Here is a 27,917-nt window from a genome sequence, read left to right on the forward strand (position 1 = left end):
TACTGCTAAATTAACCATGGAAATGTGGCTATGGATCTAGTTCGCAAATGTCAAAGGAAACTAAAGAACCTTCTAGGCTTAAGTGAGATGAATAAAGACTGAAGTCAGGGCCAACACATTTTGATTTCCTGAAGCAGAGCTTGGCCAGCCAGTACTAGGACTTCCGTGAATAGCACCCTGGCTCCTTGGAGGAAAAGGCTCTAAGCACTTTGAGCTGACTCAGTGGGAAATAACTATATCCTTGCTCCTTCTGAGTGAGAGACTAATCTAACTTGTTGACGGTAAAAGGGAGCAACTTAGTTAGGTCTCAGATACTTAAATCTCCAACCATTTTCCTGAAATAGACCAAAGATTAATTTATTGAGCATATTTATTTACAAATACTTATTGTAAGCAAATACTTATTTTTTCATATGAATACACAGGAAAACAAATCATTTAGCCTAACATAAGACATCTTAAAATGAGTTTTCTGACCATGTTTTATTCAAATCTCCTCTAAGCATTTGTGACCCTGGGTTTCCCTTTCCTTTTCCTTTCATAAAGCAGATTTGCACAGGGGCAATAGAATCAGATATGCCTTAAATATTTGACCCTTTGGATTCACAGAAGTCATTCTACTTACTGTAAGAGACAGGGGAATTTGAATTAGTGATTCCTAAGATTCCTTAAGAGGCCTTCATACATGGTAGTGCTTCTGAGTACCAAAAGGTTTTTGTAGATCTGGTTCTACTACAGGCAAATATGCTATAACTCTGTAACTTACAGAACAGGTTGTCAAATAAATTAATCATGCACAAAGGTAAAAGGTCAGATCCTAATGTGCCTGCAAGTTTGAGATTTTTAAGCCCAGTTCAAATATACAGATTCCTCCCTGAAACTTCTGTAGTTTCACCAGGAGACATATCCATACCCACAGCTCCTGATTGTACCTTTCAGATGGCCCTGTCCATCTTATATTATAGTTACTGTATATTCCTAAAAAAGCAGGGTTGTGTCTCACACATCATTCAATTGCCTTGATTGTCTTGCATATTTATAACTCAATAAACTTTGACTAGATGAATGAGATTGCAAGGTTGAAGGTAAGCAAGAGATGGGACTCACCCAACACATCTCCCTGGGCACTTACTTTCCTTGTAAGGCAATTTAATCTCCCATCCAGACACATGGCTCAGAGCTTCCACGGATGGCTCTCTGCTTTGTTCCCAGGTGTCCAGGCTGCCTCAGGCCATTACCTCCAGACACAGGAGCTGTTTGGTCTCCTTTGAGAAGGTTAGTCAGCCTTGAGGTTCTTGAACTGCTGGGCAATGTTAATTGATGTTCCTTCAAAGATGTATTGATTGGACAGTGTCTTTGCAGTATGTATCTCATATTGGAAGGTGCTCTGTATAAGAGGAAAGGAAGGAAGAATGACTATATGGAAAGATAGTAAGCTCTAGTTTCTTAAATATAAACAGAATTTTCAGAATAAAATCTGCTAGACTACTGGTGTAGGCCACTTGTTGTTCTGCTCCAAGGCCTTCCTGTCGCTTCTATCCTCACACTCAACAATGCCATTTGAATGAGTCATAGAATTCCCATGATGGTATTTTATAATGTTGAATGTTTTAGGAAGAAGTTGGGTTCTTTGATCTTTAATCTGGTTGATAGCCCTGCTTTCTACTTATTCTCTCCAAACTCTGCTCTTCTTCCCAAACTTCTTCCAGGTATTGATGTTTGTAAATTGCTTGTTCTTTCATTATTTTTAATATGTGCTCCACCAGAAGCCCAGAATACTCCTGTATGAGGGAGAACTAATGCTGATAGACAGAGGGATAAGCTGGTATAACCAAAAGAAAAGAAAAATAATTAAACCTGATGCCCAAACAAACACTGAAATAAAATTCTGCTTGTTTATATTTTTCATAGTTGAGAGGAAAATCTCAAAATTTAATAGGCTCCATTGTTTAAAAAAACAGCACTAAAATAATCATAAAAAAAAGTGTGAACATGTTTATATACTAAGTATGATTTGTCCTCCCTGCCCCCTCCTTTCTTTCTCACTCCTTTATAAGTTCATTCATTCTTCTGCGATAACACACATAAGCAGATCAAACAAAAGGGCTTTTCTTTTTTTGAAAATATTAAAATAAATATGAAAATGAGAGAAATGGGAAAGGGTCCGATACCCTGCAAAAATGGCAAAGGTGTGAATGAATTGTCTTCAGTGGACACTATAATATTCCTAATGGTTTTGCATGAGAAACATTTAATATATTGGCAGGGTCACAATTCTGGTATATCAACCATGTATATTTTAACCTTCAGTATAATTTCATGTGTTTGACTTCATTTCTTTAACCCTGTATGTCAAAATGTAATGGTCTCCCAAAGGTAAGATTCTTTGAAGATTTTGTATGTACGCTTTATGGCAGCCATACTTTCTGTTAACATTTTAGTTAGAGTCATTTGATTAATAGAAATAGAATGGGGCGCCTGGATGGCTCACTGGGTTAAAGCCTCTGCCTTTGGCTATCCGGCTCTCTGCTCAGCCGGGAGCCTGCTTCCCTCCCTCTCTCTCTCTGCCTGCCTCTCTGCCTACTTGTGATCTCTGTCAAATAAATAAATAAAATCTTAAAAAAAAAAAAAAAGAAGTAGAAGCTCATTCATGGCATCTGTGCCAACAATAGTTAGTTGTTCACCAAATGATTTTTCTTTTCTTTCCAAGTACACTGCTGGGTGACATGTCATAGCCACTTTTCCAGTTGGATCCAGCCTGTGACTGGGTGTTGGTCAATGAACTATGAATAGAGTGAACTGTATATGAATACTTCTATACTACTTCCGGCCCTCACATACATAGTTCTCTCTTTTTTCCCCCTTGTACCCACTGAATGGAGAAGTCCAAGGATCAAGAAGAGGATCTAAAGCCCGCATTGCTATTCGGAGGACAGCAGCCACGTAAAACCTTAGCCAGCCAGCCAGCCTCATACGAGTGACAAACGTTTATTTTGGATTTCCAATCCAAATTTTGAACTTCACAGGTTTGACATTCTGTGTCGTAGCAGTTGGCCTGTCCCAACCAATATACCAGCCTGAGAAAACTGATGTTATTCTAAAGATCTTCACAGGTGGGAGCTGGAATGGGAAAACCAAGCAGCTGGGAATTGCTGTGAATATACAGACCTGCTATTTTCTCTGTGTGTGTGTCACTCATTCACAAAGGACCAGACTCACATAAGATAGCCGTGGCAAAGATACTGTTATAAATATTTGATACAAAAAGCATTTAGTAAGCAAAACTATGTGCCAGAAACCAACGTGAAGGGTCATCTTTAGTTAGACACTAGATGGGAATAGCAAATGGTTCTTACGAAAAGGGCAGAGAGCCAGGAAACAATAGTTTTGTAAGACAATTAACTAAAGGTGTTGGTAGGGGAAATAAACCAGGCATGAAGAGATGGGAGAGAAAGGGAGGAGGACACCAGAAGAAGGAGGAATAGAGGTAGGAAGAAGAGCTTACAGAGATTCCTTGAGGTACTCCAGAGGATTTTCAGGTGACTCTGAGGTCCAGCTCAGGAATGGGGAAGAAACAGTAACAAGCACCAATCTGACCTCTGATATCTTCAGGTTTCTATTCATTCTCCCAACTTCTTTAATCCTTTCTCATAAATCTTATTTTCTAACCATGTAATGATCATTTCATTCCCTTTGCTCTTTTAAAATAGGTAGGCTATTTCTTGGCTTTATATACTATCCATTATAGTCCCCTAAACTGTTTGCAAGATAAAAGACGAATCAGAAGAAGCACCTCCCCCATACTTTACAAAGTCACGCTCTGTAGTTATAACTTCCAGTACACCCCGGGTATCTGGTAGGTATTTTGGAGGGATGTCAAACCAATCAAGCAACAGCAACTTCTAGATCCTTTTCTGCAATTGTGAAGCTCAGACCACCATGTGGAGTCTTGGATTTCTATTAAATAATTTTGGTAGGGTATAAAAAAGAAAGAAAAACCCTGCCTTAATGATTGTGATTTTTCTGTAGTTGGCTGTCACTGAGCAAGGTTGAGCAATCTATTTCTCTGAAGGGAACACCCATTTTTCTGGGAAAATTTAGGCACATTCCTTCCTAGAAGAGAAGGGAAAGACTAAGTGGCCTTTGGCAGAATTTTAAGACCTGTCTAAAAAAAAAAAATGACATTTCACAATGATAGCATGCTGTGGCAGTGAAAGTCTTGATTTGACATTGCCCACTGTCTCCAAAAGATTCACAGTACCTTTGCACATAAATCATTTCATCCAAAGATGCTTATTTTGGTAATAGCCTCACTTACAGAGCCCGGTAAGTTAGTCTGTTCAAGGCTTCCTCGGATATACTGTAGGCTTAGAACAGGTGCTTTTATTCAGGAAATAATTAGTCAGAGCTTGGAATCATAATGTTAACCCTTTTGAGTCAAAGAGCCTTGAACAGACTAGGTAACTGCCCTCTGCATCTTTGACTGGGAAATGGGAGTAGGTTGCTACACCACATTCCGGAACTTCCACTTCACTTCCTTGATTTTTATCAATTCTCCCTAGTAGGTCAAGGTGGGTTCTCTTTGTTTCCATCTTGACCCCCTGTGGAGAGAGGTCTTTTTGCATGGTATTCAGAACTATCCTGACATCCCAATCTAAAGGAAACACTCAATTCCCCATCCCATTACTCTGGATTATTTTATCCATGGAATTCATCATAACCTGAAATTATCTTTTTAAAATAATTTATTGGTTCACTCACCAAGCATTTGCACTCCTCCATACATACAAACACATTAGAATATAAGCCCCGTATCTGTTTGTTCACCACTGTATAGTATAGTATTTAGCACACAATAGTCATTTAATTATGTGAATAAATCCAAGCAAGATGTGCTATAGGAAGTGATCAATATTACCTTTTGTTGAACTTTATGGATGCTTTGTTGAACTTTATGGAAGCTTCCCAATTCAAAGAGAACTTACTAAAATAAGTAAAAGTAGTACAGTGACAAAAAGTCAGGACTGAGGGAGAGGGCAGAGGATGACATGGAAATGAGAATGAGACAGAAATAGACTAAGAGAAGAAGGACTGTGAGCCCCCGTTCAGAGCAAAGTTGGCAGGGACTGGAGGCAACCAAGGGGAGCAAGATAGAAACATGGGCACTTTCCTTTGAACTTCGAAGATATTCCTAGTAGACATGAGTAAGCCTGGAGCTATTCTCACTGGACTTCCTAGCCATTTGGAATGGAATCAGGTGTTACAACTGTGATACTTATTTCTAGTGGTGTTGTAAGGATTAAAGTGGGTTCATGTACGTATAATACCCTAGTACCCTGACACAGAGTAAGCAGTGGCCTCAACTCCTTGGATCCCTTCTTTCCTGAGCATCTCAGCATCTTCTATCCCCTCACTATTCCCCATCTGTGTTCAGACTTTCTTTTGAATAATCTCTTTGCCCTTGTATCTATCTCTATTTATCTCTGTTTCTCTGTTCCCCTTCACAACTAAGCTTCTGGAAAAAAACAAAAACAAGAGAAAAACCCACCCCACCCCATCACTGATTGACCTACCATAATCCAGTTATAGAAACTGCTTTTGCTAAGGCCACAAGTTAACCCCTTGTTGTCAAAACCAAGGAGCCACTCAGACCCCTTCTCTCCTACTTTTTTTTGCAGCATTCAACATTTCTGAGCACTTGCTTCTTAAAACCCTTTTCTCCTGGATTTTTTGATACCACACTCACCAGATTCCTCTCCTACCGGTCTAGTCACTCCTTTTCATGCTACATTGTTGATTTTTCCACTTCTGCCTGATTTTTAAATGTTAAAATTCCCCAACAAGCCTGAATGTTACCCTCTGACCTTCTTCTCTGTCTTCATTCTTTAAGTATCCTCATCCATTCTTATGATTTAAGTCCATCTGTATTATAACTCCTAAGTTAACAGCCCCCCAATTTAGATCTCAGCTCCAGATCTGTGTATCCCAATGTCTACTTGACATGTCCACCTGGATGTCCACTTGGACATCACAAACTTCATGTGTCTAAAATGGAACTATTCTCTCCCCTCATCCCAGCCCACAAAATATACCCACCGCTTCCAGTCTTTGTCTTGGCAAGTGACACCTCCATTCACTCAGAAAACAGCAAGACTCTCCCTTAACTTTTGTGGCCAATCCATTACTAAGCCTTGCCGGTCTTCTCTCCAAATTAAATTTTGACTCCATCTCTTTCTCTTCGTCTTCACTTCCTTCACTTTGGTCTGTCCTCCATCATCTCTCATCTGAAATGCTTTTTATTTTCTTCCAATTTTGTACAACTCCAATTCATTCTCAGAATTCCTATGATATCCTAGAATGATAACTTAAAAACTAAATTTGATTATATCACTCCCCAGCAAATAGAATAACATTTGTCTTTCCCATGGTCCATTCAAAATAATCTAGATTCTTCTGCTTCTAAAGTGCATCTTATCTTATTCTCTTAACCCTTGCCATGTGCTAAGCAAATAGTCTCTTTATGCCTTTCACATTTACCTATACCTATGCACAACCTGTTTCCTCTACATGTTTCCTCTACATCCCCTTCACCTGTTTACTGCAATAACTCTTCAGGTTTCCATTCAAATATTCTCTGATTCATTAACCTTTATTGGACCCTCCCCCATTTTTTCCTGAACTCTGTTCTTTTCTTTCATACAATCTAACACATATGGTTATCTATATCATATATCTAACATACATATAATATATCTAACATACATATGGCTATCTATATCATTCTAAAATTATATACATAGCATATATTTAATATGTATATAATATACTGTAGACAATATTACATATAATACTGTATCTGATATATTTAAATATATAAGACATAAAGATATACAGATAGAGATATATTTTATAATTATATAGCTGTACATGTGATTGTTTCCCCAACTAGACAGTAGGAATTGTATGTTTTCCCCATAATTGTATATCCCACTCCTGGCACAATGAGTGACATAATGGGCATACAATAAATACTTGTTTTGTGAAAAGAATATCATTACTTAGTAGTAGTAATGCAAATATGAATGGTAGTATATAGACCCAGATCCCTTTTCTGAGTCCCTTGCAGCCAGAGGTATTTGGGAATTCAGAAATGTTCTGATTTTTGTGCACATATCACATTATGGGACACTCCTGACAGGCTCTAGGGAAGGATTTGTAATCAAACACTAATATTTCCACAGTTTGATGTACAAACATTTATAATAAGTAGAATGAGTTAAAACTCTGAATAGTCACATCAGGTCTGCTCCAACAATATCATCAATGAAATTGTGAAAACAAAGTCTGAGTTTTCAGAGGAGTTTGGATTTGAGAATTGCCTGTAAAGGACTGAGGAGCTGTCCTAACTTTGCCATGGTGTCCGACTTTCATAGGCAGTGCCTACAGAAGAGCTCACTTTGACCATGTGAAAAAGCGCTCGACATTTACTCAGACTGACCCAAAATAAATTTGAACCATTCATGGGGAAATAACTGACTCCAAGTGGACTCAAACAGACAGCCTTTCCACTGTGAAATTTACTCTCACTGACATAACTACCTGGGAGCACTTGAAACTACATTTTGCAACAGATTTGGGAGGAAAAGCTTATAACAAATCCTGTCCAAAGCCAGGAGCACTGCTGCCCAAGATGTATTTAGCATTACAAGTTCTGTCTCACCCATTCCTGCCCCTGCAGACACTCATGACTTATAAAGGGCTCCTCTGCTAATAACTTTCTTGAACTTCCAAGTATCTTGGTGCTTAGATTATAAATGCTTTCACCTTTAAATTCAGGACAATGATATAAGTTACTGGCTATTCCTTGTGATGGTTATTTTATTCTAAATTATTTTGTCCATAGAAGAACTAAGCATTTATGAAAATTTCCTGCCAAACATAAGTAATAACAAACTCATCATTAAAAACAGGACTAGGGGTGCCTGGGTGGCTCAGTGGGTTAAAGCCTCTGCCTTCGGCTCAGGTCATGATCTCAGGGTCCTGGGATCGAGCCCCGCATCGGGCTCTCTGCTCAACAGGGAGCCTGCTTCCTCCTCTCTCTCTGCCTGCCTCTCTGCCTACTTGTGATCTCTGTATGTCAAATAAGTAAACAAAATCTTTTTAAAAATTTAAAAACAGGACTATTAAAGAGGAAAATTCAAGGTGCCTTATATGTATAGATGCTTGATGTCCTCTTTCTTCTTATCTTTTACCACCCACCTGCTGGGGAAAGGAGTAGGTACTATTCTAAAATAAATATTATGTTTTTGGATGAGAATCTGAATTTTAAAACACTTGATAGATCATTGTAACTTTACTTTAAAAAGTGGAAACATTATTCTCACTTTAGTATTATTGGCATGAAACTTTGACACATAAAGGTATTTATGAGAGTTATAGCAGAAAACAGATAGAAAAATAACTTTTCAGGGCATTATTTGTTTACTTTAAGCACCATTAAAAGGTAAAAGAACAGAAGAATTTGGTCAAATATTCATAGGGAAACAAGAAGCTTATCAATAAGTGGGGTTCCCTTTAACAAATAAAATATTTTATAAGCATCTTTAACTTGATGCAAAAATGTGCATTTTAAAATACATTCAATAAGAAGACAGGGTATATCACATCTTTAATATAAACTGCCATGTGTGTAATCTCCCAAAAGGCAATATTCCAAAATGATAATATTATTTTTCTTTATTTACCTTCCATGTTTATAATTGTAAAACAAATGCAAGATACAACTCAGAGGTAACTCTAGTTTATCTGAATTCAAAGCCACAAAGATTTGTCTCAAAGCTGATGGCCTACCAAATGAGACATCTTAAAAGAGCCAAAAGGCACTGGTGATAATTTTATTCAGACTTAAAGCAGCCAGGACACAGTATTTTGGAGATACAGGACTTATTTCCCTCTTAAATTAGGAAAAAGGATAAACATGAGGCCGTTGAAGTCATTTTAAACTTTCTTTTTAAATTTATTTTTAATTGGGGTAAAACAGACATAACATAAAATTTACCATTTTAACCACTGTTAAGTTTACAGTGCTATAGATTTCAGTATATTCACACTGTTATCCAACCTTCACCACTATCCATCTCCAGAATTTTTTCATCTTCCCAAACTGATGCTCTGTACCCATTAAACACTAACTCCCCCGTCCCTCTCCTTCAACCCTTGACAGGCATTATTCTACATTCTGTTCCTATAATAGGATTATTCCAGTTACTTTGTATAAGTGAAATCGTACAGTATTTGTCCTTTTGTGATTGGCTTCTTTCACTTAGCATACTGTCCTCAAGTTTTACTCATGTTGTAGCACGGGTCAGAACTTCCTTCCTTTCTAAGGCTGAATAATAGTCCACTCATGTATATCTCACATTTGCTCCTTCATTCATCTGTTGATGGACATTTCAGTTACTTCTACACTTTGGTTATTGTGAATTATATTGCCTAAACTCTTCTTTTTTAAACACATAAAATATTGGCTCGAAAAATTTCCCAAGAGGATAAAACTGACATCCTTTTCTTCAAAAGGAAGTCTATTTTGTCAGCGAAGAAACTCCACTGGTAATATTATGATTACCTTTCGCAAGTTAAATGTTTCATTAGATGAAAAGTAAACTGTCCTCCTAACTATCTTCCCTTCAAATCACCAAACTTAGTTTTAGAATTCATGTAATATAAGCATTGTAATAAGACATTCTTCTGCTGTTACTAAATTTGCAGCACTGAAAGGTAACAAGCATTTGCCAAATTCAAGTTAGTAACAAGAACAGAGAATAAATCCTTGTCTCTCAACTTTCTAGGGAATTAAGTTTACAACAACACTGTACCTGTAAGCTTCAGAATCACAACATTCCAAATATTGGGTAGATTCTAGAATGAGGTTAGGTCTATCTTAAACACCACATGAGGAGGCTTATTATTAAGACTTTACCTTATGGTCCCTTGTAATGAAGTTCTGAAGGCCAGACTCTCCCAATTTTCTCATAAAGGGTGTAGTATGGAAGATACCTTGGGCAATTCCTCATTTTACATCAGGCCAAGAAGCATTATTTTCGTATCATAGCCAGTTGCCTAAAATCATTTTAGGGATAAAGAGAAAGATAAAATCATTAGTAACATGCTATGTCCTATGTATGTCTTCCTTTTATGTCTAACAGTAGGATTCTACTATAATTTGATGGTTTTCAAGGCAGCACACTAGAGTTTTCATTTCATATTTTCAGGCTGCAGAGATTGAGTGCCATGAATTTGTGATTCCTTGAAAGCATTCAAACCTTTTCATCTCAGGGACTGCTATTAAAGTGGGTGTGTTTATCAAAGGCCAGTTCTAGTTGATAGCTTGCCTGATGGAATGCTTCTTGGAGATGAACTTTCGTAGGGGAGGATCATCACACTGCTCAGTAATACCTACAATTACCTTTCCACAAGTCTAGCACTCTTTCCTTAGATGAAAATTATACTGCCTTCCTCACACTTGCCTTTCTCCCAATCACTGTCTTAAATGTTGCCACTCTATGTAATTTCATCATGAAGGCATAGAGGAATAACTTTGGGGTTTCATACTTTAAAGAAATCATAATAAAAACTCTAGTATTGCTACTAAATTTGTACCACTCAAAGGTGACAGCCTTGTCATCTGTTTAAAAATTTTGTGCTCAGTCTCTCAAACAATGTCACATTAAAAGTCAGCCAAAAAGAAAAAAATGCATTCCCTCTTTTTTTTTTTTTTTCAAATAAAGGATTCAATCATTGCAGTGAAAGCTGAACATCTACTTCTTGCTTTAAAAGGGAAAAGGTCGGGGCTCCTGGGTGGCTCAGTGGGTTAGGCCGCTGCCTTCAGCTCAGGTCATGATCTCAGAGTCCTGGGATCGAGTCCCGCATCGGGCTCTCTGCTCGGCGGAGAGCCTGCTTCCCTCTCTCTCTCTCTGCCTGCCTCTCCATCTACTTGTGATTTCTCTCTGTCAAATAAATAAATAAAATCTTTAAAAAAAAAAAAAGGGAAAAGGTCTCATATCAGAATTCCAAACTTACAAAACCAATAAATTAGGAAAGTTATTATTTGTAATTGCAAAGGAATTCTTATTTTTTTCATATATGGTTTCATTGAGCCTGTATTTTACCTTCAGGATCTTACATGAGATGATTTCATTGACAGAGTATAAATTATAGCCAGAACCAAAAGCAAAGGTGTCTGGAAAACAGGGTTCTCAAGCTTCTAGCCTGCAATGCAGGGGAGAGTGTAAAGAGCATGAAAATAAATGTTGATGATGGATAGATCGATAGATAGACAAAAATCAACATTTATTTTCACATTTTTCTTTATTTTCTTTTCCTTTTCATCTTGTTTTTTGAGTCTAGTTGACACACAATTGTTCAGGTGTACAACACAGTAATTAACTTCTCTATATGTTACACTGTGCTCGCAAGTGTAGCCACCATGTCTGCCCGTAACAGTGCTACCACAATATCATTGACTATATTCTCTATGCTGTGCCTTTTATTCCCATGACTTATTTATTCCATAACTGGAGGCCCATTTCTCTTCACCCATTTTTGCCCATCCTTCCATCGTCCCCCCACCAGAAAGACAAATACCCTGTGACTTCACTCACGTGGAATCTAAAAAACAAAACACACGAATAAGCAAACAAACAAAGAGCAGAAGCAGGTCCTATAAACACAAAGAACAAACTGATGGTTGCCTACTTCCACACTGTTTCATGCTCTCCTCTGTATATATGGAGAGAGCCATAATACAGAATATATTCATGTGAGACAGACAGACACACACATACACATACACACCAGCCAAGTTGGTACATACACACATACTCGCCGATTATCACCTGCTTGCCAGAGGCCACACCACCCAGAGTGATTCCTGCATGGAATCATCTCTAGACTCTTCCATATATAGAGATGGTTATAACACTACTTCATGAAAGGTCACCCCTCGCTTTCCTAGTGCACCCTCTTCTTAATGTGGTCATAGTTATTCACGAATACATTGTTTAAAGAAACCAAAAATAAATAAACAAGCCAGTTAGGCCTGGCAATCCCATTTCCCCATTTATGAATGAGATGAAGAAGGCTTTCTTCCTAAGCGTTTGTCTAGAGCAGCCAGCTGGCTTGCATTTTTAAAGGCAGTTTCAGCATGTTCTCTTGTGTTTGTATCTGAGCAGCCTCTTATTTGGCAACAGTTCTTGAATATCCACACTAAAGGGAAACAAAGAAAAACCACAGACATTTCCCTGGATGAACATACATTCTAGTTAGTTTCCTGAGCACTTTACATATGGTTATGATCATTATTAACATAGATTCACAAGGTAAATATTATCCTTATTTCTCCAATCCAATAAAATTAAAAGGAGAAATTGTATATCTTACAAAACCCAAACTCCAATCTAATTGCTGTTTACATGGAAACCCAGATCAAGGACTGCACCCACAGGTTCACTCTAGTACAGAAGTGCTGAAAGGATGCAGAGCCAAGCAACCAGGAGAGTTGGGTAAAAGGGGGGACACTTATCCCATGGTCTCACTCATATGTGGAATGTAAGAAACAAACCAGAGGAACATAGGGGAAAGGAGGAAAAAATAAGATGAAATCAGAGAGGGAGACAAACCTGAGACACTCTTAAATCATGGGAAACAAATTGAGAGTTGCTGGAGCGGAGGGGAATGGGGGGGATGGGGTCATTGGGTGATGGACATTAAGGAGGGCAAATGATGTAATGAGCACTGGGTATTATATAAGACTGATGAATTACTGAACTCTACCTCTGAAACTAATAATACACTACACATTAATTGATTTTTAAATAGAAAAGTTATAAAAAATAAAATAAAATTCTAAAATAAAGGAAGGATATGTAAAATCAAAGGTTGCTGAAGCATGTCAATTGCCCCAAGTGTTTTAAGCAAAAACAACATTTCTACAAAACGCTTGAATCAATGTTTTACAACACTTAAAGCAATATGTCTAAATTAACATCAATTTGTGCCTCTAACATGCCTTGTCTTCCTTAACAATGGATACTATTGTGCACTAAATTTTTGACACCACACACACACACACATAAAAGCTCCACACAATTTTGACTCTATCATCACTTCCAAGGAAAGTTCGGTGTCTGAGGGTAGCTCTGTATTATGAAGGATCATGTGATAAGGCCAGAGTTCACAGAACTCAGTTACAGCAAAACATAGAGCTCACCAGACGTGGGAAAGGCCCCAGCATTCCCACGCTCCTGTCGCTCATCAAGTTTATGGACTGGCCACAATAAATCACTGGTCAGATTTACAGTTATTCTAGGTCTGCCATACAGATAGAGGACCCAGTCAGAAGGAGGAGCAAACTGAATAATACTCTAGTAAATAGACAACTAATCTTGACAGTTGAGGCCCAAATCACTGTCTCACAAGTGGGAATTTCAAATGGTCTCAGGTCCCTCTTTGTGTCAGCCATATGCTCTTGGCCCTAGGGCCCTTCAAGCCTTTAATTCTCTGAGGAACAAAAAATATCCAATAGAGGACCTTGCCTTGGAGATCAGTTTCTGAAATGAAAGAGATCAACTTAATAAACAATTGAGGCTATTATTTAAGCCTTTTTTAAAAAAGATTTTATTTATTTATTTAGTGAGAGAGAGAGAACGCGTGCATACCCACAAGCCGGGGGAGGGGTAAAGAGAAAGGGAGAGAGAGAATCCTGAGCAGAACCGGAGCCCCATGCAGGGCTCCATCTCAGGACCCTGAGATCATGCCCTCAGCCAAAATCAAGAGTTGGATGCTTTAATGACTGAGCCACCCAGGCGCCCTAAGCCTATTTTTAAAAGCAAAAATTGTTTCTTAACTTGGAAATGACAGCGTGTTTTTAAGGATACAAAATCTTTTTGGATTTTTTTTTTTTAATTTGAAAAAAATCTTTAAAATCTTTAAAAATCTTTTGGAATCTCTGACTCAGTTTATCTGTTACCCAAACTGAAAAGACTTAGCCCACCTCTCTCCCTAGGGAATGGTATCTGATATTACTGGGTTCATGTCATTCAAATGTTCATGTTTAAAATAGTCAAAGACCTAGTGATGCTGGTCCATTATTCTCCCTGCTTCTATATGTCACTACAGGGCTCCAGCAGATCTCAGAGCCATAGGATAGTAGTATCCGATGGTCCCTTCAGTTCATCTCAACAGTCTTTATTTCCAAATGAAAGGTCACCTAAAATTTCCTTACAGTTCTATTCAGCATGTATTGTCGGCTAATTTTCAACATGACTTTCACTCTGAAGATTTTATGTAGCCAAAATAACAAATTCAAGCAATTAAAGCAGCAACAGGGTTAGTTATTTTGGTGTCATATAGACTTGAAGGCTGATTAGCCATCTACCAACAAGATTAGAATTACTGTTATTGAATTTTATTGTTCCACAAGCCACCAAGCACAGTTCCAAGGGGGATAAAGCATCATTTGACAAAGGGTGGCAGGTGGATGCAGATATCATGACACAAGATAATGGTTCTTAGTCATCTTCATTTGTGCCAGCCAACTGGCCCCTAGCCATTATAACCATATTTAATGTGACCTCAACCCAATTCCCGCCACATACATGCAGAGTAAATTTCTAACCCTTGAGATAGGAAATGCAACTCTACATTGATCAAATAAGATTATTCCAAAGCTATAATCTAAGTCAACTCAAGATAGATACAAAAAAGCAAGAGAAGATAATCACATGGTCCTGTCACAAATATAGTTGTATCCTTTACTGAATGAATATACTAAATCTACATCAAAGGAGTTCATAAGTACCACATATGTTTAAAGAAGATTTTTTTTCTTAAAATGGGCATTTTGGCAATCACTCAAGAATAACTCTTTATCTCTTAATCTTTCATCTTTCCTAACAACTAGGTTTTTTTTTTTTTAAAGCTTTTATTTATTTATTTGGATTAGAGAGAGAGAGAGACAGTGAGAGAGGGAATACAAGCAAGGGGAGTGGGAGAGGGAGAAGCAGGCTGCCCCCTGAGCAAGGAACCGATGCAGGGCTTGATCCCAGGACTCTGGGATCATGACCTGAGCTGAAGGCAGATGCTTAATGACTAAGCCATCGAGGTGTCCCCCAACAACTAATTCTTAATGTAATTATCTCCACACTACCATAGGTAATTGTGTAGGTGTCTCTAAGATTTAATCATTTACATTATTTTTGTATTAAATTAATGTTATAGATCTGCCTGTCATCCCCATTCATCAGGAGCAAGAACTATCGTTTTCTTACTCTTCCTCCACAAACCTATGTTCTCCATATTCCTTTGGGGGATAGACATTCAATGGAATTTTAGGGAAAAAATCCAAACAATCAATATACATATTTTAATTGTTTTTCTTTTCTAATCCCTGAAATACCCATTTTAATGTTCTGTACATTGTTTCCTATTCATTAATATAGTCAAATCTTTTAATATGATATCAAAAAGAAATGTGTAAAACAAATATAAAAATATTTCAAATTAGAAATTTTATTTCAACATGTATTATAATCGCTAACCTCCTTTGTTTCAAATACAAATTTCAGAAAGTGACATTTACCTTCAGTTTCCAAGGAAATACCTTTGCTTGCATGTTTAAGGTCTGAGTGTCCTCCACTAACAAAATTTGTATCACCTTATTTAATTTTCTAGTATGAGTCTTGCTACTACAGTTTGTTAATTCTCTATTCTGTGCATGATCTCTTTCTCCTAGTAAACTATGAATTCCTCAAGGACAGGAGTGACATTTTATTCCCATGAACACACAGGGACTGGCAGACTAATTGATGTTTATTGATGTTTTACTATATCTTATAAATCATCCTGGTCTAAAATTCACTTCAACAGAATAATGGTAATGACATCATCGCAGTCACTACAGGCTATACCTTTGTATTTCCAAGAAAATATTACAGAGTTTTCATCTAATTTTCTTGGAAAAAGAAGAAAATGGAGTACAAAAAAATGAGGACAAAAGTTGGGGAATATTATGGCACACAAAATAGTACCAATGTGCCATTACTAAAATGATTGAGTGTTTGAAACTAGTTGTAAAAGTACCAAAATATAACATGACATTTTGCAGAGTCAAGCTCATTTTCAGCTCACTGAAATGTGTATTACCTGCACACATAAAGAATTTGCTCTGGTCTATAATGGAATATACTCATGAAAGTATTACATCTGCTACTGTTCTACTGGACTTAAGGCAGAGAAGATGAGCAAGCATTTGGGCCAAGATTTGGAGATTTGGAATCTAGGTTAGATGCAGCTAACATTTCAACCAGAAAAACAATAAATAACCTTTTTTTTTTCACTTTATTCTTTTCAGTGTTCCAAAATTCATTGTTTATGCACCATACCCTGTGCTCCATGCAATACATGCCCTCCATAATACCCACCACCAGGCTCACCCAACCCCCTACCTCCTCCCCTCCAAACCCCTCAGTTTGTTTCTCAAGAGTCCACAGTCTTTCATGGTTTGTCTCCCCCTCCAGTTTTCCCCAACTCACTTCTCCACTCCATCTCCCAATGTCCTCCATGTTATTCCTTATGTTCCACAACTAAGTGAAACCATATGATAATTGACTCTCTTTGCTTGACTTATTTCACTCAGCATAATCTCCTCCAGTCCCATCCATGTTGATAAAAAAGTTGGGTATTCATCCTTTCTGATGGAGATATAATACTCCATTGTATATATGGACTGTATCTTCTTTATCTATTCATCTGTTGAAGGTCATCTGGGTTCTTTCCACTGTTTGGTGACTGAGGCCATTGCTGCTATAAACATTGAAGTACAGATGGCCCTTCTTTTCACTACATCTGTATCTTTGGGGTAAATACCTAGTAGTGCAACTGCAGGGTCATAGGGTAGCTCCATTTTTAATTTCTTAAGGAGCCTCCACACTGTTTTCCAAAGTGGCTGCACCAACTTGCATTCCCACCAACAGTGTAAGAGGTTTCCCTTTCTCCACATCCTCTCCAACATACATACATGTTTACTGTCTTGTTAATTTTGGCCAATCTAACTGGTGTAAGGTGGTATCTCAATGTGGTTTTGATTCGAATCTCCCTGATGGCTAATGATAATGAACATTTTTTCATGTGTCTGTTAGCTATTTGTATGTCTTCATAGGAGAAGTGTCTGTTCATGTCTCATGCCCATTTTTTGATGTGATTATCTGTTTTGTGTGTGTTGAGTTTGAGGAGTTCTTTATAGATCTTGAATATCAGCCCTTTGTCTGTAGTGTCATTTGTGAATATCTTTTCCCATTCCATGGGTTGCCTCTTCGTTTTGTTGACTGCTTCCTTTGCTATGCAAAAGGTTTTGATCTTGATGAAGTCCCAAAAGTTCTTTTTCACTTTTGTTTCCTTTGTCTTTGGAGACATATCTTCAAAGAAGTTGCTGTGGCTGATGTCAAAGAGGTTACTGCCTATGCTCTCCTCTAAGATTTTGATAGATTCCTGCCTCACATTGAGGTCTTTTATCCATTTCGAGTTTATCTTTGTGTATGGTGAAAAGGGAATGGTCAAGTTTCATTCTTCTACACATAGATGTCCAATTTTCCCAGCATCATTTATTGAAGAGACTATCTTTTTTCCACTGTATATTTTTTCCTGCTTTGTTGAAGATTATTTGACCATAGAGTTGACGATCCTTATTTGGGCACTCTATTCTATTCCACTCTTCTATGTGTCCATTTTTGTGCCAGTACCATGCTGTCTTGGTGATCACAGCTTTGTAGTAAAGCTTGAAATCAGCCAGTGTGATGCCTCCAATTTTGTTTTTCTTTTTCAACATTTCCTTAGTAATTCAGAGTCTCTTCTGGTTCCATACAAATTTTAGGATTATTTTAGCTCTTTGAAAAATACCATTGGAATTTTTATTGGGATGGCATTGAAAATATAGATTGCTTTAGGAAGTATAGACATTTTAACAATGTTTATTATTCTGATCCATGAGCATGGAATGGTCTTCCATCTTTTTTGTCTTCTTCAATTTCTTTCATAAGTGTTTTGTAGTTCCTTGAATACAGATCCTTACAGATCTTTGGTCAGGTTTATTCCCAGGTGTCTTATGGTTCTTGGTGCTATAGTAAATGGAATGGATTCTCTAGTTTCTCTTTCTATATTTTCATTGTTAGTGTATAAGAAAACAATGATTTCTGTATATTGATTTGTATGCTGCCACATTACAGAATTCCTGTATGATTTCTAGTAGTTTGGGGGTGTTTAAGCCAACCCCACACACAAAAAGGGAAATAATCAAGATTAGAGCAGAGATCAATGAGACAGACTCTAGAGACATAGTAGAACACATCAACAAAACTAGAAGCTGGTTTTTTGAAAGAATCAATAAGATCAATAAACCATTGGCCAAACTAATCCAAAAGAAAAGAGAGAGGACCCAAATTAGTAAAATTATGAATGAGAAGGGAGAAATCACAAGTGACACCAAGAAGATAGAAATAATCATCAGAAATTATTATCAATAGTTATATGCCAATAAATTAAGCAATGTAGATGAAATGGATGCATTCCTGGAAACCTATAAACTTCCAAAACTGAATCAGGAAGAAATTGACAACCTGAATAGACCAATATCTAGTAACGAGATTGAAGCAGTGATCAAAAAACTCCCAAAAAACAAGAGCCCAGGACCTGACGAATTCCCTGGAGAATTCTACCAAACATACACAGAAGAAATAATACCTATTCTCCTGAAGCTGTTTCAAAAAATAGAAACAGAAGGAAAACTTCCAGACTTTTTTTTAACAAAGCCAGCATTACCTTGATCCCCAAACCAGGCAAAGACCCCACCAAAAAGGAGAATTTCAGACCAATATCCCTTATGAATATGGATGTTAAGATTCTCAAAAAGATCCTAGCTAATAGGATCCAAGAGTACATTAAAAAGATTATTTACCATGACCAGGTGGGATTTATCCATGGGATGCAAGTGTTGTTCAACATTTGCAAATCAATCAATGTGATAGAACAAATAAATAAAAGAAGAGAAAAAGCACATGGTCATCTCAATTGATGCAGAAAAAGCATTTGACAAGATACAGCATCCATTCCTGATTAAAATGCTTCAAAGTACAGAAATGGGGGGATATCCTCAACTTCATAAAACCTATCTATGATAAACTCACAGCGAATATCATCCTCAATGGGGAAAAGCCAACAGCCTTCCCTTTGAGATCAGGAACACGACAAGGATGCCTACTCTCACCGCTCTTGTTCAACGTAGTACTAGAAGTCCTAGCAACAGCAATCAGACAACAAAAAGAAATAAAAGGTATTCAAATTGGCAATGAAGAAGGCAAACTCTCTCTTTGCAGATGACATGATGCTTTATATAAATAACCTTATTTTTAAGAGCCCATTAGTCTCTAATAAGCAGAATAATAACCTTCTCCCCATCCTCCTCCCAATATATTCACATCTTAATCCCTGGAATCTATGAATACATTTTTTTACATGACAAAAGGGATTCTGAAGATGTTATTAAATCAAGGATCTTGAGATGGGGAGATTATCCTGGATTATCAGGGTGAGCCCAATGTAAAGGACCCTTGTAATAAGGGTTTTTATAAGTGAAAAGAGGGGAGTCAGGAGTGTAAGAGCCAGAGAAGGAGCTATGAGGAGGGAAGTGAAGCCAGAGTCATGAGCGTGCAAGACTTGATTGGCCACTGCTCTCTTTGACCAGGGAAGAGGCCCCCACAGAAGGAATGCAGGCATACTGTAGAAGGCAGAAATGGCAAGGAATAGCCCTCTCCTGGACCATTCCAGCCTTCTGACCTCCAGAAATGTAGATAATAAAATTATATTGTTTTAAGTCACTAAATTTGTGGTTATAGCACCAACAAGAACTCTGATCCAAATATTGCAATTTTCACATTGAAAGAGTTACAGCACGATTTATCCCTACAGGAAGATAATGTGGGAAGGAGGGAGGGAGAAGGAACAAAGGGAAGGAGGGGGGAAGGAAAAGGGATTCTAATGCAGCAAGTTCACAAAAACACTAGGGTTTCTCAAAAATTCAAAATTAGGGGGATTTTGTAGAAATGAACTACTGAGAGGAGAAATGTCAGAAGCGGACAAGTTGAGAAAATTCAGGCAAAACTGTGAGTGTGGGGTCTCCCAAGCACAAAAAGAAAATAGAAAGAGCTTCAAATTAATGAATACAAATGTGACTGAATGGAATTGAACATCACAGATGGGAATAACCAAGCCAGAGAGCATATTCTCATGTGCCTTCCATGGAGTAGGACTTGGGTGTGTGCACAGGACACCACCAGTGCCACAGGGAGTGCTCCAGAAGTGCACATACTTAGTGAGAGGAGGAAGCCCTGATGATCAGGACTGAAGCCAAATTATTCTTCCCAGAGACAAAGCTGTTTTCTAATTCAATAAATGGTTTCCCCCTGGTGAGCCCTAGAAACAAGGAGGGCTCCAATCCATTCCAGTTTGAGTGAGCATGGAGAAGGGAAGCAGAGTTAAAATTGATGGCTTACTCATCTCGTCTTTATTACTCCAACATTCGCCCTGGCAACACTCACTCAGAGCCAGCTCCAGCTCAGAGCCAGGAAGGTAAGATCTTCATTGCATGCAGCAAATTTGGGCAAGAAGATAAGCAGTGTTGCATCACTGTACAGATTTAGAGAAACGCAAATGAGGAACTGTCACTTGTATCTTGTGACTTTGGCTAGATCAAACTTTCTTTAAGAGTACTTTTTTTTTTTTTTTTTTAATTAGAAATGATCTTGAGTGCCAGGGTTAGGAAATTTTTTGAAGGAGACCAAATGTTTCCGATCCTCTCACACCACTTCTTGGCTTCCTCCCTTGCCCTCTTGACTTGCTCAGCTCAGAGAGGCTCTCCCTACATTGTACTTTCTGCGACGTGTCTTCCTGCCAAGGGTCACCCCTCATCAGAAGTGAGGGCTCCATTAATTCCCAGCTGATTAGAAAATGCTCTGCTCCCCAATTTTATCCCCTACTGTGCTGTAACTGTTAGCAGGCTAAAGTATTCCTCCTCAGGGGTCCTGCCTATTACCATGCAGGGGATGGGGGACCTTTCCGTGGTCTCAAGAAATACAACTTAGTATATAAGATTTTCAACAAAAAGGCTTCTCATCCAGCAGAAGTCTTATTGTAAGTTTGATAATGGCCACTCCTCTGGAAGTCCTGTTCAAGTGAATGTGACACTCCAAGAATCAGACAGATAGAATCATAGCAAGCAGAGATCAAATCACATGCTTGAACAAGATGATTGGAGGAAGAGTGAAATATGTCATGTCATGAACGGCTCTAGTGTTTTCTTCCTGTATGTGAGGTTCAATTTTGGAAGATCCAACAAACATCCCAAAGGTGTGTCATGCTTTTATAAAATTAATATTATTTTCCTGCTTATAAGATCTTTTGTCCTTGGAAAGGAGTATAATAGAATTTCACTGGATTATGAACAGATCTCCCAAGGGTATATTTTCAGTTGCCTTTGGAGACTTCAGTATATTTTATATCAGGATCACCAAATTCTAAATAGATAACATGCAATTGTTTTGTTTTGTTTTTAAGAAGTGATACTATTTTCAAAATGATACAAATTGTGTAAATGCTGCGGCAGCACATAATGTTATGCTGATCCAAAACATACCAGCTAATGGAAATGTACTTTGGAAAATAATTTCTGTAATGTAAATAGTATCATCTTCCTTACAGCCATTACTGTAGCAATGACACATGTGGCCTGAGTCTGACTCTCTAAGCCCTGGCAAGAGGTTCATTAGTGAAATAGGGTTGTTTGGGTAGGTGGTTTGTCAATATATCTAAGGTGGCATATATAGTAATCATTTTTATGACTACAAGCACTAGAAAATATACTTTAAAATCACAACTGGGTAACGATAAAAATACAGACTGTAATCATTGTGGTTGTTACCTATCATTTTAGATCTATTCTTTTGTTGGTTGCCACTAGCAACAAGAAAATCAAGCTGAAGAAATTTTAATCAAATAAATATTGCTCTTTACCTCCCTGATCATATACTCTGTTGCAATGAAAAGTAGGCAAGTCCAACAAAAATCAATAATCTGAGATATGAATTCTTCAGATGGGACTTTTTTTTAAATCTTTAAACAACAGTCATCAATCATAAAGATTAGGTACTTAGAGCTATGAAAAACAACCTCCAATGAGCTCAGGAGCATCTTTTTGCTCTGCAGCTATGGAACAGTGAGACTGGCTTTTCTAGCCCTCATAAACAGAGGCAGAGATAAAATTAAATATCCAGTATTTGAATGAGAAATTGATCTGAGTTCTAATATTGCTGATTGTAACCCTGAGAGCTTTTTTCTTTTTTTTTTTTTTTAAGTAGGCTCTACACTCAACATGGGGCTTGAACTCATGTCCCCGTGATCAGGCATCACATACTCTACAGACTGAGCCAGCCAGGCACCCCCTAAGGGTTTTGATCATTAGGACACAGTGAAAATCGAAGGTGCCTTGAAAGAAAACCTTAATAAAAAAATAAAATCATAATAGCACAAAAATGATAGAACTGAAGCTCCTCTTTTTTTTTTTTTTGAAGCTATTCTTAATTGATTATTACTTATGCCAGGCACTGTGCTAAATGTTTATATAACTCATTTAGTCATCACATGTCTACAGATACAATCTTCTTTTTCTTTTCTCATACAAGGGAAATCTTCTCATACAAGGGGAAACAGAAACTCAAAAAAGTTAAGTAATCAGTCTCAAGTCAGATGGCCAATGAATGGCAAAGGAGAGTAAGGCTTGTTCTGTGCTTGTATAGCCTTCTCCCTCCAGTCTGTCACACTGGCTCTCTGAAAATGCAAGCACTACCTGTCACTCAAGTTTATTGTATTACAGGTCAAGGAGCGAAGAACACAGAGGACCTCTATGTGCCAGCACTTTACATGCATTATTTCTTCTAAAGCACACTGTAACCTTGTGAAGTAGGCACTAAAAATATTGACATTCAAAACCCTCAAGGGACACAATCAAGATTAGAGAAATACTAGGTGGCACAGCTAGTATTTGAAACCACATCTGTCTGACTCAAAGATGTACTCTTTCGACCCTCTCCATGCACCTCTACAAAGCGGAGCCCTTAGATAATGCTGGTATTTGTGGACTGAACAAAAAATCATCTTAGATGAGGCTTTTTTATTGACTGTAGTTAGCTTCAGAGGATAGTATTAGTCCTACGGCATAGCTAAATCCATATATATCACAAATTTTTAGGTAACAAAGTTCTGTATTTTCTACTTTTCAGCAGAGGTCACAAATCTCTTTTAAATGCTTTGGGGGAGAAGTGTTTGTTTCTTATTTGACTTGTAAAGAAAAAGAAAAAAGAAAGAAAGAAAGAGGAGAGAGAGAGAGAAAGAGAGGAGGGAGGGAGGGAGAAAGAAAAGACACAATGAAGTAAAAGTATCTTATGGTCAAATAACATAATTAAAGGCAACTGCTTATGCATAAGCTATTCAAAGCTTTTTTAAAAAGATTTATTTATTTGACAGACAGATCTCAAGTAGGCAGAGAGGCAGGCAGAGAGAGGAGGAAGCAGGCTCCCCGCTGAGCAGAGAGTCCGATACAGGGCTTGATCCCAGTACCCTGGGATCATGACCTGAGCCGAAAGCAGAGGCTTTAACCCACTGAGCCACCCAGGCACCCCTCAAAGCTTTTTTTTTGAAAGAGGTGCGTAAGCTACCAGGAGTAAGGGGTAGGGGGAGGGGTTCCAAGGGAGAGGGACAGAGAATCTTAAGCAGGCTCCACATCCAGCACAGAGGCCAACACAGGGCTTGATCTCAAGATCAAGTATTCCTATTCTTGAGCAGAAATCAAGAGTCAGATGCTTAACCCGAGCCAACCAAGTGCCCCAACCTATACAAACTTTTACTGAGTCTTATGACCGTCACTTAAGAAACTAAAGTATCCAAATTCTAACAGAAACTAACACTAAATATTCAGTAATCAAATTGTCATTTTCCATAATCCAAATTGTAACTTATATTCTTACAAAAGTACACAGCATTTGCAAATTTCAACAGCATATTAAATGGAAGCAAGAACATGTAGCCCCTCTCTTCCAGACAATACTTTCCTGCAGACACTATACTAAGACAAAATCCAGCTCTGCCGGCACTACATCTTTTTTTTTTTTTTTTTAAAGATTTTATTTATTTGCAAGAGAGCAAGTGTGTGTGTAGGAGCAGTGGGAGGGGGCAGAGAGAGAGGGAAAGGGAGAAGAAGAATCCTGGCTGAATGCAGAGCATGATCCCAGGACCCTAAGATCATGCCCTAAACTGAAGTCAGACCCAGATACTTAATGGACTGAGCCACCCAGGTACCCCAGGCACTACATCTTGAATGGAATCTACATGCATCTATATACTGATGTGAGCCAGCAAAGATAATGGCAGTGAGAAATCAGGAAGATGTTCTTGCCAACAGTGCTAAACGGCAAAAAGAGAAAATTGGAGGCATAGAAAAGTGGCAGGCATTTACTTTATTTTGAGCAAGATAAGATTATACACAAATTTTAAATTTTAAATTTCAAAATGCTGTTAAAAAAATAATACGTGTCTCAAAACACTACAGTAAAATAACAGCGATAAAACCCTTCACATGACCACATGACCTACCCCTCAGCTCAGTCATCCTCATATTGGCATCTCCAGGCCACTTAACTTCTTCCCCTCTGAGCCTTGGCTTTGTTAAATTTCTCTGTTGTTTTTCTTTAATTTCACTGATTTCTATTATAATTTCTTTCCATTTATTTTCACCTTACTTTACATTTAATTTTCAACCTTCTTAAGATGGAACCGTAGAACATTGATTTTTGGACCTTCTTTCCTAAAATAAATATCTAAAGATTAAATTTCTAAAAGCTGCTTTTGCTGTATCCCACAAATTGTGATCTGTTGTCATTTTGTTATCAGTTTAAAATGTTTTCTAATTTATCTTATTACTTCTCTGATCTGCAACTTATTTAAAAGTTGTTTAATTCCAAAATTTGAGGTTTTAAATTTCCTGTTTAATTTTTGTGGTTATGAAAAGATACTTCATACAGTTTTAATCCTTTCAGATTTATCAAGGCTTGTTTTATAGCCTACCATTATTATCAAATACATTTTTAAAGAATACATAGTTGGTAGCTGCTGGGTGTAGCATTCTATAAATATCAGTTATGTTCTGATGGTTGGTGGTGGTGTTCACATCATCTATGTCTTTACTGACTCCTTTGTCTACTTGTTTCTCAATTAGTGAGAGAGAAGTACTGAAATCTCCAGATATGATTGTGGAATTGTCTGTTTCTCCCTTTAATTCTATTGATTTTTCTTCATGTGTTTGGAGGTCTTATGATGAGTCATGGTGGTATAGTAGAATAGGAATATTTGATCTTTAACTCTGGTTCCTGCACAGAACTCCTAAAACATCTGGAATTCACCATCTTTCGTATGCTTATGAGAGACATGTGGGAGGGACCTAGATAGCTTCAGAATTGGGGCTGACCACCAGAAAAGCCAAACAAGTGATTAGACAGAGAGAGGAGCTAGAGAACAGATCAATCACCAATGGCTAATAATCTAATCAACTGTGCTTACATAATGAATTTTATAAAGATTTTATTTATTCATTTGAAAGAGAGAGAGAGAGTGAGAGGGAGAGCATGAGGGAGAGGGAGAGGGAGAGGGAGAAGCAGGTTCCCCACTGAGAAGGGAGCCCAATGTGGGGCTCGATCCCAGGACCCTGAAATCATGACCTGAACCAGAGGCAGAAGCTTAACTGCCTGAGCTATCCAGGCACCCCCAAGATAAAATTTTCATTAAAAATTTCTTTAAAAAAAACTGGGTTTGGGGAACATCCAGGTTGGTGAACGTGGTGCTGGGAGGGTGGCATGCCCAGAGAGGGCATGGAAGCTTTGGACAACTTCCACCTATATCTTGTCCTAGACATTGCTTCCACTTGTCTTTCCTGAATGGTAGCCTGTGTCATAAACCATAATTGTGAAGTGATTTCTTGAGTACCATGATTCATTTTATTGAATCTGAGTGAAGTTTGTACAAACCCCATACCTGTAGTCAGTATGGCAGGCGTGTAGATCTCCTGGGGACCCCATTTGTGATAGGTATCTGAAGTGACTACAGGATTGTGGGATTCAGCCCTTAACTCTGTCCAGGTAGTATCAGAATTCAGTTGAACTAAATTGTAGGACACTGACTTGGTGTCAGAACATCGGAAAATTAGTCAGGGTCAGGGAAAAAACTACACAGGGGTATAAATATCTATAATTGCTAGGGTTTCCTATTGAAGTGATTCTTTTCTAATTATGAAATATTCCTATTAATCTCTAATAATACTCTTTGTCTTGAATTCTGTTTTACATGACATTTGTATGGTATATCTTTCTATATCCTTATATTTAAAATGTATCCCTTGCAGACAACATATAATTGCATCTGGCTTCTTTTTTTTTAAATCCATTTGATGTTTCCTGTGTCCACAATTGTCTAGTAGAACTTTCTACAATGAAAGAAATATCCCGCATCTGCACCATCCAGTATGAAAGCCACTATTCACATGTAGCTATTAAGCACTTGAAATGTGGCCAGTGTAACTGAGAAACTGAATTTGTAATTATATTTTATTTTAATTAATTTAAATTTAAATAGCTACATATGGTAGTGGCTGTCATATTAGGCAAAGCAGGTTTAGTTCATTAACTTTTGAGGTAATTGCTGATATGTTTGGATATAGGTCTACCTATATCAATTTTGCTTATTTTCTGTTCTATGTTCCTCTTGGATCATTTCTATTGATCTATCGCCAAGTTGCGTAACACTTTACTTTGCCATATGAGCTTTAACTTCCCTTCACAGTCCATTCCTCTCCTTTATCATTTGAAAGCACATAGCCAATCAGTACTCAGTTAAATGATTTTCAGTTCTTTGAAGAAGTTCCTGGATTCCCATATAAGAAGCAGATCATTCCTCCCCTTGGTTCCTCTACTATATTGCACGCATTTTTCTCTCCTGGTACCTTTAACTTTATTATTAGGTTATAGCCCTGTCTCTTCCTCCTAGCTATCTATGTCATTCATCTTTGTTCTTTGTAACACTGATTTGTTCTCCTAATACTGTACTGATTCTTTTTTTAAAAAAATCATTTGGGGGTGCCTGGGTGGCTCAGTGGGTTAAAGCCTCTGCCTTCAGCTCAGGTCATGATCTCAGGGTCCTGGGATCAAGCCCCGCATCAGGCTCTCTGCTCAGCAGGGAGCCTGCTTCCTCTTTTCTCTCTCTCTCTCTCTCTCTCTCTGCCTGCCTCTCTTCCTACTTGTGATCTCTGTCTGTCGAATAAATAAATAAAATCTTTTTTAAAAATAAAATAAATTTTAAAAAATAAAAAAATCATTTTGTAAATCTCATGAAAAGTTCCACTAGAAGGAAAACCATTAGAACTTCTCTTTGCCCTAGACCGGACAGATGTTAATAATGCTATTCTCAGCTTCATCTGACTGAAAAGTTATGAAAGAATTGCCTCTCAGAAAAAAACCCTAACAACAGCACATCCTTTGTCAAGACAGTGCCTTGTTGCTATTAGATTGAATTGAAATCCACATCAATGGAATAATTTAATCAGCTAAAGAGATTCTGGGTTCTAGCAAAGAAGAGAATGTAGGACTCTCTACAGGCTGTGAAATTGGCAGCAAAATATTTGATATTCACTAAGGAGACAAAACCACCTACTGATTTTCACTGCATACATGGAAGGATAAATTTAGTAGACCACTCGGCATAGTCTCTGAACA

General features: G+C 37.8%; 1 protein-coding gene across 1 annotated transcript in view; it reads right to left on the bottom strand.

Annotated features, from left to right (window-relative positions):
* Positions 1–27,917, bottom strand: part of SCEL (sciellin) — a 204,945-nt gene that overhangs the window by 152,046 nt on the left and 24,982 nt on the right. The window contains exons 2-3 of the mRNA XM_032314543.1: positions 9,980–10,119; positions 1,133–1,387 (exon numbers count right to left, since the gene is read on the bottom strand). The gene's annotated coding sequence lies outside the window, so the exon portion shown is untranslated. The remainder of the gene's footprint in view (positions 1–1,132; positions 1,388–9,979; positions 10,120–27,917) is intronic.

The sequence above is a fragment of the Mustela erminea genome, chromosome 15 (genome assembly GCF_009829155.1).
Source record: "Mustela erminea isolate mMusErm1 chromosome 15, mMusErm1.Pri, whole genome shotgun sequence".
Classification (NCBI taxonomy): Eukaryota; Metazoa; Chordata; class Mammalia; order Carnivora; family Mustelidae; genus Mustela; species Mustela erminea.